The 14,615-nt window shown below is 42.4% G+C and overlaps 1 non-coding gene across 1 annotated transcript; it reads left to right on the plus strand.

The window, feature by feature from the left end:
* Positions 1-11,239: 11,239 nt before the first annotated feature.
* LOC148045654 (U7 small nuclear RNA) lies at positions 11,240-11,298 on the plus strand. The gene has a single exon (XR_015696845.1). It is a non-coding gene; the product is annotated as a U7 small nuclear RNA (small nuclear RNA).
* Positions 11,299-14,615: the final 3,317 nt, after the last annotated feature.

Raw genomic sequence — 14,615 nt, forward strand, 5'->3', positions numbered from 1 at the left:
GAGGCTCGTGGCATCTTGACAGTGTGAAACAGTGGAACATGTGGCAGAAATCATATTCATGATATGACATTAAAACACCACTTTCTTTTTTCGCCAAAAAATGCCAGAGAGATAAGGTCACTCAGCATGAAGAGTATTATAGCCACTTCAGCACAATGGCTCTGAAGAGCCAAGGTTGAAGAGGTTTCACCCTGCAAAGATTTCTATGACTATCTTCAAAAGCCATCTCTGTGAGCATTTCCTGGCTTAATATTTGCAAATCTCATGGGGAGGCATAATGAGCAATCTTGACAAACAGCAGCCACTTGGGGAGGGAAGTAAGAGGACATGATAACTGGCTTTCTCAGTGGGCTTTAAAATAAAATATGAACCAGAACGCTGTTGGGATACTTACTAAACTCCAAGAACAGTCTGCAATATATATATATATAATTGTTTCCCTGAGATACATTGGCTTAACTTAGTCCATTGTATATTACCAGAAAAAAACATATTATGCGGTCATTTGAGCAATCTAAAAGCTCCAGGAATGAAGCCTCTATTCATCAGAGCTGAGAGGAGGCTGGAAGTGTGCCAAGTTTTGGAAAAATGTAGAAAGATAGCACAGGCTTTCCTATCACCCTCTATATTTTCTTTAAAAAGAAAATCCCATCCCCTTCTTCCTTTTTTTCATTAAATAGGAAATAATGGCCAGATTGCTTTATGCCTTGTGTTCAACAAGGGATTGCTGGCAATGTCATCTAATAATGAGACACCTTCCTGGACTGGTTTAATAATGCTACCGAAGCTATGGTTCCATTGCTTTTTGGGATGAGGTTAGGGTTTGATGATGGATATGTTGATTTATTATGTTGATTTATTTTTTGTTGGTTTTGATTTTTTATTAATTATTGTCATGGTGGTGTAGTGATAGTAAACAACCAATTTAATGTTCAGATTTATTCCAATAAATAAACTGACATGTATTTATTTTCCTTCATTATATTAATGCATATACCACCTCAACAGGCTCATGGTGGCTTGAAATATTAAAAACCTTATAATAAAATATTATATTAAAGGACATCAGTGATGTCCTTCAGCTAAAAGCCTTCATTTCCAATTTCTCTAGACAATAGGATTGTATTCCTCAATAAACGGTGAAGGTGAATAAATAAAAGGTTAAAATAAGAGGGTGTGAGCTAACCTGATCTCCAAAAAAAAAAAAAAGCTACTCCAAGAGAATGGCAACCGAGAAAGTGATATTTGGGCTTCATCCCTTTGAACTCACAAGGAATTTGTACCTGCAGCATCCTTTCATGGCTGGAGTACACACAGTAGGCAGAATGTACTTGAGAAGAAAGACACCAAAGTAACAAACACCCAACCTGCAAGGAAGGTATAGGTTATTGTTCTGACCCCCCTCGTCCCACACCAACACACACTCCGAGCCAAAGATAAGTTACACAGCATTTAATTAACAGGTCCTTGGCAGCAAACCAGCTCAGACAACCTTGGGCAGCAATGCAGCACAGATAAGCCATGGCAGCAATCCAGCCTGCCAAGCTCACAATAATGTTCTCCAACATTAGTTCCTGCGTTGACTTCTGCAAAGGGGGCATGTGCATAAGCAGTCCTTTTATAGTCTGGAGAGGAGCGTAATGACCACCAGCTGAGTGCCATTATCTCCTGTACTTGCGCAACTGTTCCTGATGCCTATTAGCTCTTCGGTACCGGGCATCCAGGAACAACTCACGGCTGACATCAGGATCATACTCCCTTGTCTCCTCCCCACTGGTCCAAGGCTCAAGCACTTCCTGGTGGCCAACCAGCCTCTCTGCGCCCTGCTCTGAGTTGGAACCCTGTCCAGGGTCCTCCACATCCTCCAGAACTGACTCACAGGGCCCCTCACTGTCGGAGTCTAGTGGCAGCTCCAATGGCTCCTGCTGGACCACAACAGGTAACCAGCAGCATTTTCAATGCAGTCTGGAACCCTAACAGCAACCTGTGTAGCTCCTGCAAAATAGGTGTTCTGATGAACCAGTCAGCTCTGACTAACAAATCTCTGACTAGCATCTGCTTCCTATGCTAGCTGCAGCTTCTGAATCATCTTCAAGGACAGATCTACTAAAGATGAATTACTGACTCCAGTTCCTTTCAACTCATATCCTTCTCAATAGAAATGTAAAAGTGAGTATCATTGGCCTATGGAATACACTTGCCACCATGCCAATAGAGGCAGTTGTTTTCTCGTCAATTTCATGTCGCATTGAACAAGCTAGATGAGAGGGCTAAAATTTTAGGGCAACCCACTTTAGAGTGCCCAAGGGCTCCATATCTTCTTCTCCAACAACACTGATTGGAATGACCCGCATAGAAAGTTGTGGAAGCACTGCAGACAGTGTCTCTGTTCTCCAACCCTTGCAGGAAGTCTAATGAATACCATTGATCAAGGATATGGCACATCACAATTAGATCTTTCTCTCCACTGGCATGTGTGCCTCATTGTTTGGGATGTGTGAGTACCTCTGTCTTAGGTGTTCAATTGCTTGTATGGAAAAAAGTTATTGTCACATATGGTGTCCCTGCCCCCAAACAGTACAGTGAATTCTCCAGGAAAAAGTGGCATATAAATGAATTGAAACAAATAAAATAAATAATTCCCATGCTGTGAGTAGAAATCTTTAGCAGCTAGTCACCAGTCATTGTGATAATCTGCCCAGGCTGGCTAGATAGCCTATTTGTCTTTGAGTATCTTCTTTCTGTTAGGACTAACTCATCGACTATTTTTGCAAAATATTTGATGCTTTTGCTGTTCAGAATCCAAATCTATGCTTTCTGTTCCTGAGTGCATCTGTTTTAATGGCAGGGGATGTTGAAAATATTAATAGTTCTTTGTCACAGTCAGTGCAGGAAGCTCTAGTCCCCAGGAGGACACTGATAGATGGTGTTTGCCCACAAAGCACATCACTATGTATGAAGCCCTGTTACAAGCTGGGACAAAATTTTCAGAAAAAGAGAATTATATTTCTTTCTTCCCAGCACTCATAAATACTGTATTGCGATAAACATAGTTTTGCAATGCAAAAATATCCTTACTGTCCACCCAACAGGAGGAAAAAATTTACATAGGAAGAGATCAGCATAAAATTTTCCCCAACGTGATATGATATAAACCAATTTCAGATTTCAGCTCACAGAACCAAGTACCTGTTGTCACCGGGCTTCATTAGTAAAGTGCAAATCACTACAAATTTCACTTTTCTAACTCAGCAGGGCAAAAGATTAGCAAAATACATTAGCTTGTGTTAGCAGAACCATTGCACCATTTTTATTGAGATGGATGGGTGGCTGGCTCAGTGGATGGATGAATGGATGGATGGATGGATGGATGGATGGATGGATGGGTGGGTGGGTGGGTGGGTGGCTCAATGGATGGATGGATAGATGGATTGATGGATGGATGGATAATGTGTCAATTCAGCAACTACAGAGACAGATCTTCAGAGTAATTAAGATATTTGTCCATAATCTTTCAGATCTTCCAACAATGCCTTCATCATTACATTATCTGAGTCTATCCACCTTGTTGTTGTCCTCTTCTATTTCCTTCCACCTTTCTGTTCTGACCCAGGCTTCCTGAGAACATGAAGCAAACTCCTTGTCCTGACAAAAAACCCTTTTATTAATTTACTATGAATTCTGCTCATTCACATCCAGCAAAGTCTTTCAAGGATTTACAGTCACCAACCTTCTCTGGCTTGGAGAGCTGACAGGCTGATATCTGGAAAACTTGGCAAGGAGTCTCAGAGGGTCATGAACCAATCAAGTGAACTAATTGTCTCCTGCAAAGTCCCCTTTTGCTCCTCTTTTATTTTCTTGGGGTGGGTGGGTGGATGGGCTTTTCATCATCTACTTGTGGTCTTACTCCCAAGCTGATCCCTGTTCTTTAGCTTTTCCTTTCATCTGGCAATTCTGTGCATGCACACACTGGGAACAGGTTCCAGCTGTTCATCTGCCTCATTGATGTCTGCCCCCTCATATGGATCTGGCCCCCTCTCTGCCTCTGACACAGAGCCCTCCCCAGACTCCAGGACTGGCCCATGTTCCTCCCTAACTTCCTCTCTGTCTGAATCTGCAGAGCTGGCTCCTGGCGGGCCATAATACTTTCCAAGCATTTTAGTCTTCTCTAGAAAGCTGGTCTTTTTATAATGTGCCTGCTGTAGAATAATTTGAGCTTGATCAATGTTCAAGAGTCCATTTGTTTGTTTTCTTGGCTGCATATTGTATTCCCAGAAGTCTTTTCCAACATTGATATTCAAAAGTACTAATACTCTCCATAACCTTCCTCTTCAAAGTCCAACTTCACTTCCATAGAGTGTCACAAGGAATACTGTGTCTAGTTCTTTTAAAATAACTGTAGAAAAAAATTACAGACATCATGGTTCATGATGTAGGAAAGAATTGTGTTGTGGCCCAGCAGGAGCCGTTGGAGCTGCAAACAGACTCTGACAATGAGGGGCCTTATGAGTCAGCTCTGGAAGAGGTGGAGGACCCTGGACAGGGTTTCGACTCCGAGCAGGGCGCAGAGAGTCTCGTTGGCGACCAGGAGGTGCCTGAGGCATGGAGCAGCGGTGAGAGCCGAAGGGAGTGTGCTCATGACATCAGGCCTTGGAGTAGTGACAAGGAGACAAGGGAGGTGGTCCTGGATGCCCGGCAACACTGGGCAGATCGACGGAGAAAACAGCTACGCAGTTACAAAAGATAATTGGACCCAGCTGGTTGTAATTAGGCTCCTCTCAAGATTGTATTTAACGAGGGACTCAGGGAGGAGTCTGATTTGTAGGATTCAACTTCATTCGTAACGCTGGAGAAGCTGTTATCTATCTCTGTAAAAGTCTGAGTTGCTGCGAAGGTTCTTATCTGTTTGTTATGCTTGGCTTTAGGCCACTGAGGTTTATGTTTCCTGTTAATAAAGTGCTGTGAAATTCCAGTTAAGCTTGTCTCAGCATTCGTTACTGGATGGAGAAGGGGGTCGGAACAGAGTTGTATGCATATTCCCCCAAATTTTGTAACTTTAGATGTAAGAGACTCAACCCTTTTTTATGCAAAGCATCCTCTCTTGATTCATATAGAACAGTAATGGCAATCCTTTTTTGGCTCCTGTGCCAAAAGCAGGGGGAGTTCAGGAGGGTCGTGCACGGGCGTGCCACACCCATAATGCTATGTGTATGACCAGCACTCCCCCCCATTTTGGTGTGCTTTTTTCGACCACCCCAGTCTCCAGAGGCTTTATAGGAGCCTGGGGAGGGTGAAAACAGCCTCCCCCACCCTCCAGAGGCCCTCCAGAGGCTTCAGGAGCTTCCCTAAATCCTCCAGAACACGAAAAACTGGGTCTATGGGCAAACCAGAGGTTGGGAACAGACTTTTGGTTTGTTCATAGCAACATTTTTTGCCCTCCGGAGCCTTCAGGGAAGTCTCCTGAATGCTCCAGAGGGCTAAAACTGGCCCTACGAGCAAACCGGAAATCCATTCCCAAACTTCCAGTTTGCCCATATGGCTGTTTTTTTGCAAAACATGGCCTCAAAAGAAAGCTGAAGTCAGCTGGCCAGCGCGCGCACGCGTGCCATAGCTTCACCATCATGGATATAGAAGTTCTGTCACAAGGCTTTAAATACAAATATCATCAATTTTATCAAATTCTAATTGAAATTGTTTCCATGCAACTTTTAACACCTGGCTTTTTCTCAGACTTTTTTCTTTGATCCAATTTTTGATAAGACAAAAATAAATGCTTGCAAGCAAGGCTGGTTTGCATTATTGCTGAATCCATTGGGAGCGGTACATCTAAACTCACTTTTCCATAGAACTTCTGTCAGAATTGTATGACATTCCTATCCTCAACTTCTTCTCTTTGTGTACAACATTCAATAGCTTCAGGGGTCTGTACTAGCTCCAAATCTATTTAACAACTATATTAGTTATTTGGTTCAGCATTTAAAAGCCATAGTGATTCACATTCCAAAACTGGCAAACAGACATGTCCCAATTCTGCTCTATGCAGATGTTTGTTTGTTTGTTTGTTTATTGGTCTTGTATGCCGCCCACTCCCGACGGACTCCGGGCGGCTTACAATAAACAAGGGAAGGGGATAAATACACAAAACAACACTTTAAAATACACAACAGTCACAGTTTCTGTGGGGCTGGATATTTTGAGAGCCCCCCCCCGGCCTGCTGGAGCAGCCAGGACTTAACGGCTTTGCGGAAGGCCGGGAGGGTAGTAAGGGACCGGATCTCCACGGGGAGGTCGTTCCAAAGGGCTGGAGCTGCGACAGAGAAGGCTCTCCCCCGGGGAGTCGCCAGCCGACATTGGCTGGCAGATGGAATCCAGAGAAGACCTAACCTGTGAGATCTAATCGGTCTATGGGAGGTGATCGGCAGGAGGCAGTCTCTCAGGTACCCAGGTCCGATGTCATGTAGGGCTTTATAGGTAATGACCAGCACCTTGAAGCGGGTCCGGAGACTAATGGGTAGCCAGTGCAGCTCGCGGAGGATAGGTGTGACGTGGGTGTACCTGGGTGCACCCACAATCGCTCGCGCGGCTGCGTTCTGGACCAGCTGAAGTCTTTGAACACTCTTCAAGGGCAGCCCCATGTAGAGCACGTTGCAGTAATGCTGCTGCTTTCTAGCATGTAGACCTAAAGAGGGCACTTAATGCTCTCATTCAACATGGCCAAGAGCAATTGGTGATTAGTCGCCAAAAGATCAGGATAATGTTCTTTTCTAAAAGAGCCACAACCCATGCAGTTGAACAAGTGAATATCTTAAAATACTTTGTGGTTGTATTGACAACCAATGTCAAAACATTTGGATACTGTCTATTTGGGCTGACAATCTTGTGCAAAAAAGTATCTCATCTATCTCCAGTCAACAGAAACAGTCCTTTGAACAGTTCCAAGAACTCTCTACGTCCATTTGCACTACTTAGGTGATCCTGATGACGACACAGATAAACCTCCAGGTGGCCTTAACAACTCTCTAAAAGGATGCAAATGACCAACTGTCTGCAAGGAGCATAAATCCTTCCATTTCCACCATCCAGTCAGAGCTTAAGAAGCTTCTTGGATGAGAAGCAAAATGTCTTCAAAGAAAAACCAGCCAGTCTAGTTGCCTCTTGAAAAACCACCTGTATTGTATAACTATTGTATGGGATCCCTTTCTGTCTGTTGCCATCAACTTCTATGCGGTGCAGCTCTTGGACATATAGTAACTGCAAGCCACCTGAAATCATTTAATCTTGGTTTCTCAGAGTTTCATTTGGTCTCCTGCTCTTAGATTAAAGTCCAATTCACTATTGACATAAACTTAACTAGACTTTATCTGGGCTGCTGTCAACTCCTCTAGGTAGACCAGAGCAGCAAATCAACTCTGCGGGGAGGCTAAAACTGCTTTCACTGAGATTGGCTGTAATAACACAATCTTGCAAGTGTGATTATGCTGGAGTTCCTCCCGTTTCTTAAACTGCCGTAAATTAGGGAGGAATCTGCCTAAGACACCTCTTATCTGTTTACTTTGGACTTAAAAAAAATACTTCAGTCACTTTTGCCTAGTCAACAGTTTCTGTATAATTCTGTCAAGGTGATCTTGCTTATTTTCTCCACCTGTTCCACTTTAAGTGACAATTTCCAATTTAACTGGAAGAAGATTTTCCCCCCAGGTAATTCATGTACTCCTGGAGTCCCTTGGACTGCAAGGCAATGAAACTGGTCAGTCCTAGAGGAGATCAACCCTAACGGCCAGATCCTGAAGATGAAACTCAAATACTTTGGCCACCTAATGAGAACGAAGGACTCACTGGAGAAGAGCCTAATGCTAGGAAATATTGAGGGCAAAAGAAGAAGGGGACGTCAAGAGAATGAGGTGGATGGATGGAGTCACCGAAGCAGTAGGTGTGAGCTTAAATGGACTCTAGAGGTTGGTAAAGGACAGGAAGGCCTGGAGGAACGTTGTCCATGGGGTCTCAGTGGGTGGGACATGACTTCACAATTAATAACAACAGTATGTACATTAAATTGGAACCATACCAAAACATTGATCACACAACATCTGGATTTAGAGCTGAGGTTCAGCATAGCTCAGTTATCCAATCTCAAAAGACCTTTCCCCCTTATGTTGGGAGTGTCGTATCATCATTACATCCTGATCTAGTCCCTGATCTAGTACAAATTCCACATGGGGATGTTGCAATGTCTATGTAATGTCCACTGCTGCAGGAGAAGCATCATAAAGCTCCTAGAATAGGCTGATATGGAAGAAGTTAAAACAAATGCATATGTATTTTTATACTTTAAGGTCAAAATTTAATATCTCCCTTTTAATAATAATGACAGAATGCTCAGACGATGATAATATAGCATTCCTATTAGCTGTTAGGAATGTGCAGATGGTTTATTATGTCTTAAGTTCCTGATGTACTAATTACATGTCTGTCTTTGTATTCGTCTCTTGTTGTTTGTTAGTCATTATTTATATATACATATATATATATGTGTGTGTGTGTGTGTGTGTGTGTGTCTGTGTGTCTGTGTGTGTGTGTCTGTGTGTCTGTGTGTGTGTGTGTGTGTGTGTGTGTGTGTGTCTGTGTGTGTGTGTCTGTGTGTTTTTTTTTTATGTTTTATGTTTTATTGCAAATTTATATGCCGCCCTTTTCCCTGAGGGGACTCAGGGCGGCTTACAGCAATAAAGGGAAGGGGGTGCAAGACAAAACTTAAAAAAAAAAAAAAAAAAATCGTGATTAAAGGAAATTGGTCATAAAAACACAACATTCACTCAACATTCGGGCGGGGTGAGAGTAATCCTATCCCCAGGCCTGACGGGATAGCCAGTTCTTGAGGGCTGTGCGGAAGGCCTGGACTGTGGTGAGGGTACGGATCTCCACGGGGAGGTTGTTCCATAATGTCGGAGCTGCAACTGAGAAGGCTCTCCTCCGCGTAGTCGCCAGTCGGCACTGACTGGCGGATGGAATTCGGAGGAGGCCTACTCTGTGCGATCTGATGGGACGCAGGGAGGTAATTGGCAGGAGGCGGTCTCTCAAATAGTCAGATCCACTACCATGGAGCGCTTTATAGGTGGTAAGTAAGACCTTGAAGTGCACCCGACGATCAACAGGTAGCCAGCGCAGCTCACGGAGGATTGGTGTTATATGGGCGAACCGTGGTGCGCCCATGATCACTCGCGCGGCCGCGTTCTGGACTAGCTGAAGTCGCCGGATGCTCTTCAAGGGCAGCCCCATGTAGAGCACATTGCAGTATTCCAGCCTAGAGATCACAAGGGCTCGAGTGACTGTTGTGAGAGCCTCCCGGTTCAGGTAGGGCCGCAACTGGCGCACCAGGCGAACCTGGGCAAATGCCCCCCTGGTCACAGCCGACAGATGGTGGTCAAAACTCAGCTGTGGATCCAGGAGGACTCCCAAGTTGCGGACCCTATCTGAGGGGAATAAATTTTGCCCCCCCAGCCTGATTGATGGAACGTTAACCAAATTTTTGGGAGGAAAACACAACAGCCACTCGGTCTTTTCCGGGTTGAGTACCAGTTTGTTAGCTCTCATCCAGTCTTTAACAGCCTCAAGGCCCCGGTGTGTTGTATTTTTGCTGATAAATAAAAAAAGGGAGACTAGTATAGATCTATTTCAAGCTATTTAGCTTTCATCAGCTAGCCATACCCTTACTGGGATTCGAGCCTGTGCTATGTATGTATGTATGTATGTATGTATGTATGTATGTATGTATGTATTGTACATGTATGTGTACACACACACACACACACACACACACACACACACACACACACACACACACACACACACACACACACACACACATATATATATATATATATATATATATATATATATATATATATATATATATATATATATATATATGTGTGTGTGTGTGTGACTTTTTTCCCCCTTGGATGTAAATTTTGGACTGGAAAAAAAACCACAAGCAGAATTAGTTTGATGCTGTTGTGCAGGTTACTTTGAAGACAAGGCCCAATTTGTCTCTCCTTTCCTTTTTGTACTCCTCCCCAGAGGCAGTAGCAGCATGTACAGGTAATCCTCACTTAATGACTAGTCACGTGAATAGCAATTTGGGACATTTTTTTGCCAGTTTCCAGCATTTACTTCTGGTTTTCAGCAGAAAACACCCACTGAAGAAAACAACCTCAGCATTTGCTTAATGAGAAAATATAATTTTCCAGGACTCTTGAATATTTAGAGTAATGCACCCTGTTTCCCTGAAAATAAGACCTCCTCAGATAATAAGCCCAACTGTGCTTTTGAGCGCATGCGCTAAAATAAGTCCTCCTCTGAAAATAAGCTATGAGGTGACCACTCTAGCCGCCTCCTGCACCTTAAAAATAATACAACCTCCCGAAAAATAAGGCCAAGTGCTTAATTCGGTGGTCAAAAGAAAATAAGACCCTATCTTATTTTCAGGGAAACATGGTATTTATAAGCCATTGAGCATCATCAGGAACTGGATCCTCTAAATTGCTTGCTTGCTTGATTTTGTTTGTTCATTCATTAGTTTGTTTGTTCCTTTATTCCTTTTGCCCTCAAGTCAGTGTTAACTCCTAACAACCTTTTGAACTAGTCACAACTAGTCTTCCTCAAGTTGCGAGAGAATGACTGGCTCAAGATCACCCAACTGGCTCTGTGACTATGGCAGGAGTAGAATTTGAGGTCTCCTAGTCTCCATCCCGGTGCTTTAACCACTATACCAGACTGGTTCTCCTAAATTGCATACACTGAATGAAACTTAAATTATAATTAGTGAAATCTCCTTTTAGCATAGCTGCTGATGACTTCATGAATATGCCATGCAGTTTTCTTGGTAATTATATAGAACTAATTGGCCAATAGGGGGATGTGGTGGCTCCATGGCTAAGATGCTGAAAGGTCATCGGTCCGAATCCCTAGCACTGCGTAACGGAGTGAACTCTCATTACTAGTCCCAGCTTCTGTCAATTTGAAAGCATGTAAAAATGCAAATAGAAAAATAGGAACCACCTTTAGCGGGAAGGTAACAGCATTCCAGGTGCCTTTGGCGTTTAGTCATGTCGGCCACATGACCACGGAGATGTCTTCGGACAACGCTAGCTCTTCAGCTTTGAAATGGAGATGAGCACCACCCCCTAGATCAGGAACGACTAGCACATATATGCGAGGGGAAATTTTACTTTACTAATAGGCTAAGACTTCAGCTCTTTTTGTATTTGTCTAGAAGGCTTTCTGCTGTGGCGGAGAGCCTCCCAAAAATTCCCTATGGAATGATCTCCCCGTTGAGATCCAGACTCTCATTATCCTTCCGGCCTTCCGCAAAGTGACCAAGACCTGGCTGTTCCGGCAGGCCTGGGGCTGTTGAATTATCCAGCCCCATCTTGTGTTATGAATATTGTTGAATTTTTATCTGTTGTTTTTTATTTTTTATATTCCCCTTTCCCTTTTTAAGCCGCCCTGAGTCTTCCAAGAGTGGGCGGCATACAAGTTAATAAAATAAATAAATAAATAAATAAATAAATAAATAAATAAATAAATAAATAAATAAATAAATAAATTTGTTTTTGTTTGTTTGTTTTTTTAACTTCCAAGTCTGGGTTACAACCTAGGATTTTCTGGTGGCTTCCTGCTCAAATACTAAGCAGTCCAATCTTTTTATTCAAAAAGTGAACAGAAATGAAAGAAAGCAGAAAGAAAACCTTGTCTTATCCATTGCCTCATTTAAATTTTTATAGCTGAATCTTGTGCTGTTGCTTTCCAAAGATGGGGTGAAAACTCTGAATCAGCCAAACCATTGATTCAAATTAGTTTCTCTACGTTCGTCTCTATGACAGGTTATCCTCCTTGCCAGGTGGCAGAAATACAAGCAGGGGCTATCAGGCTTTAAAAAGTAGCATTTGCACTAGGCAACCTCTGGATAATTGTATGTGTAACAGATTCTCTACTCTGAATGGGGGAGGAGGAGGAAAATCGCTCTGGGAAAAAAATTCCTAATTTAGAGTACTTGGTGACAAACACTAGATGCATAGATGCATAGATGCATAGATGCATAGATGCATAGATGCATAGATGCATAGATGCATAGATGCATAGATGCATAGATGCATAGATGCATAGATGCATAGATGCATAGATGCATAGATGCATAGATGCATAGATGCATACACGCATACACGCATACATGCATACACGCATACATGCATACACACATACATTCATACACACATACATTCATACACATACATACATTCATACACACATACATTCATACACACATACATTCATACACACACACATACATACATTCATACATACACACACACACACACACACACACACACACACACACACACGTGTGTGTGTGTTGGAAAAGTCACACACGTCAACATGGCATATTGTGGTGTGACCTGTGCAGCCGGAGGTGAGTATTTAGAAGAGATTGGGGCTGGGGGGGATATCCGGCTTCTATCTGTGATTAAACAAAACTATAGCTGGCATGTGTGCATGAAGGAGAATGTAATCAAAGGGAACATCAATTGGATTGCTGAATTAAGCATGGAAATTCAGGTTAGCCCCCAACAGCTTGCAAAATTGGCAACAGAAGAAAGCACTCTTCACAAATCTGGTAAAGTTTATTCTGTTGCAGCCCAGAGTTCAGGCCATGGAGGTGAATAGGCGCATGTTAAGCTGCTAAGAAAATGCATTTGCTTTACTGAAGCTTCATTTCTAAGGATCTACAACATTTTCTGGAACCAGGCTTAAAACAAACAAATGGACAAAGTCACTTCTTACCACATTTCACAAGCATTCAACATTCTTACTGGAAGTGCTGCAAGGGTCCTGTGAGATATTTTTTTTTTTAAAAAAACCATCCAAATCTCACTAAGTGTTTTTCACTTTTGTGAAATTTGTACTTTACAAACATAAAGATAAAACTAATTTGTGGCTCTAATGAGAATCACCTAGAGGTGTTACAGGTCTCTTGGTACCTATTGCCCATCTCTCTGCTCATTCTATGCTTCCACAAAGTTCATGTGTGGTGTAATCCACACAGGTTTTTGTTTCTAAGATGCTATGAGAGCTTTTAGGGATTGTTCCCCCTTTAACTTGTCCATTTTGTTGCCACTTTGCAACAGATTGTTATTGTGTGGCACATAATTATTATTGCACGGACTCACAGGAGTAAACAGAAGGCATGGAACTTGAAGTGTCTCAATTCTTACGCTAGTGTCTTTTTCACCTATTATCCCATATTTTCATATTATGATATTTAAAACTTCTTTCATATTATTATTCTCCCTGCCTTTCTCTAAAGTTGGGTATGTTAAGATATTTAAATTTAGTAGTTGGAGCAGTAGGCTTGTGCAGTGAGCCAGAACACACAGTTGTGGTTGATTGGTTGGAGAACGCTGTGTGAAGCAATCTTCACTGTGATTGGTTGCTGTGGGTGTGGAGGTGAAGTTTCCCCCCTTTTTTCTGGTTTTTTCTTCTTCTGTGTGCCCTGGGTGCTCTCTGATTTACCTGTAGTGATGTAGATGTGCCTGACTATCTTGTTTGCTATTAAGATAAATGTAAATATATATTTATTTATATAAAACTACAAGTTGATGTCAGCATCTCTGAATCCATTTGGACACCGGCTGCACAATTCCATGACAGTGTATAAGCCAGTGGTGGGTTTCAAAAATTGTTCGAACCTACTCTGTGGGTGTGGACTCCTTTGTGGGAGTGGCTTGTCACCCATGTGACCAGATAGGAGTGGCTTGCTGCCCATGTGAACGGATATGAAGATGCCGACGACACTTGTCAGAACCACCTTAAATTACCTCACACACAGCACTGGCATGCATAAGAATAGGATGTAAACTTGTTTTTTAAAAGGCATCTTTGGTTTGCGTTAAAACAACTTCAACACACGCAATGTTCTGATTGCACCACAAACGCAGTAGTCATCCTTACCTTTCACAGAGGCACTGAGTTTTATAAATAGGAGCATGATAGTATAGAATAATCACATCCAAGGACCAGTGGTGGGTTTCAGAAAAATTTGGAACCTCTTCTGTAGGTGTGGCCTGCTTTCCGGGTCCACTGGTGGAACCTCTTCTAACCGGTTCGGTAGATTTGACGAACCTGTTCTACCGAATAGGTGCGAACTGGTAGGAACCCACCTCTGGTATAAGCACATATATTTTAACTCTTACTATTGGCATCCTTCAGTCTCAAAAGACTATGATATCGTGCTCTGGATAGAGGTCCTAACGTAGTATCTGGTGTGGCTAAGAAGGCCAATTTGGGAGTGGCAATTAACTTTTATGTACATATAAGGTATTTTCATAACATGACTTGTTTTTTTATTTCCTTCTTGGCTGTAGGTATCTCTTTCCTGACAGGCAACCCATAAAGCAACATCATTTTTTTAAAAAACCCAAAGAAATAAGTATATCCTATTCATCTTGCCATTTATGCATTACAAGCACGTACATTTTGTTACTGACAATCATGTTCATTATAGTGAAATAAAGCATTCTGAACTGAATTATTTCTTCACAATTCACCGGGCTTGGGTTATG

Source organism: Thamnophis sirtalis, unplaced genomic scaffold, assembly GCF_051295495.1.
Source record: "Thamnophis sirtalis isolate CommonGarterSnake01/CBP01778 unplaced genomic scaffold, rThaSir2_p1.2 scaffold_5, whole genome shotgun sequence".
Lineage (NCBI taxonomy): Eukaryota > Metazoa > Chordata > Lepidosauria > Squamata > Natricidae > Thamnophis > Thamnophis sirtalis.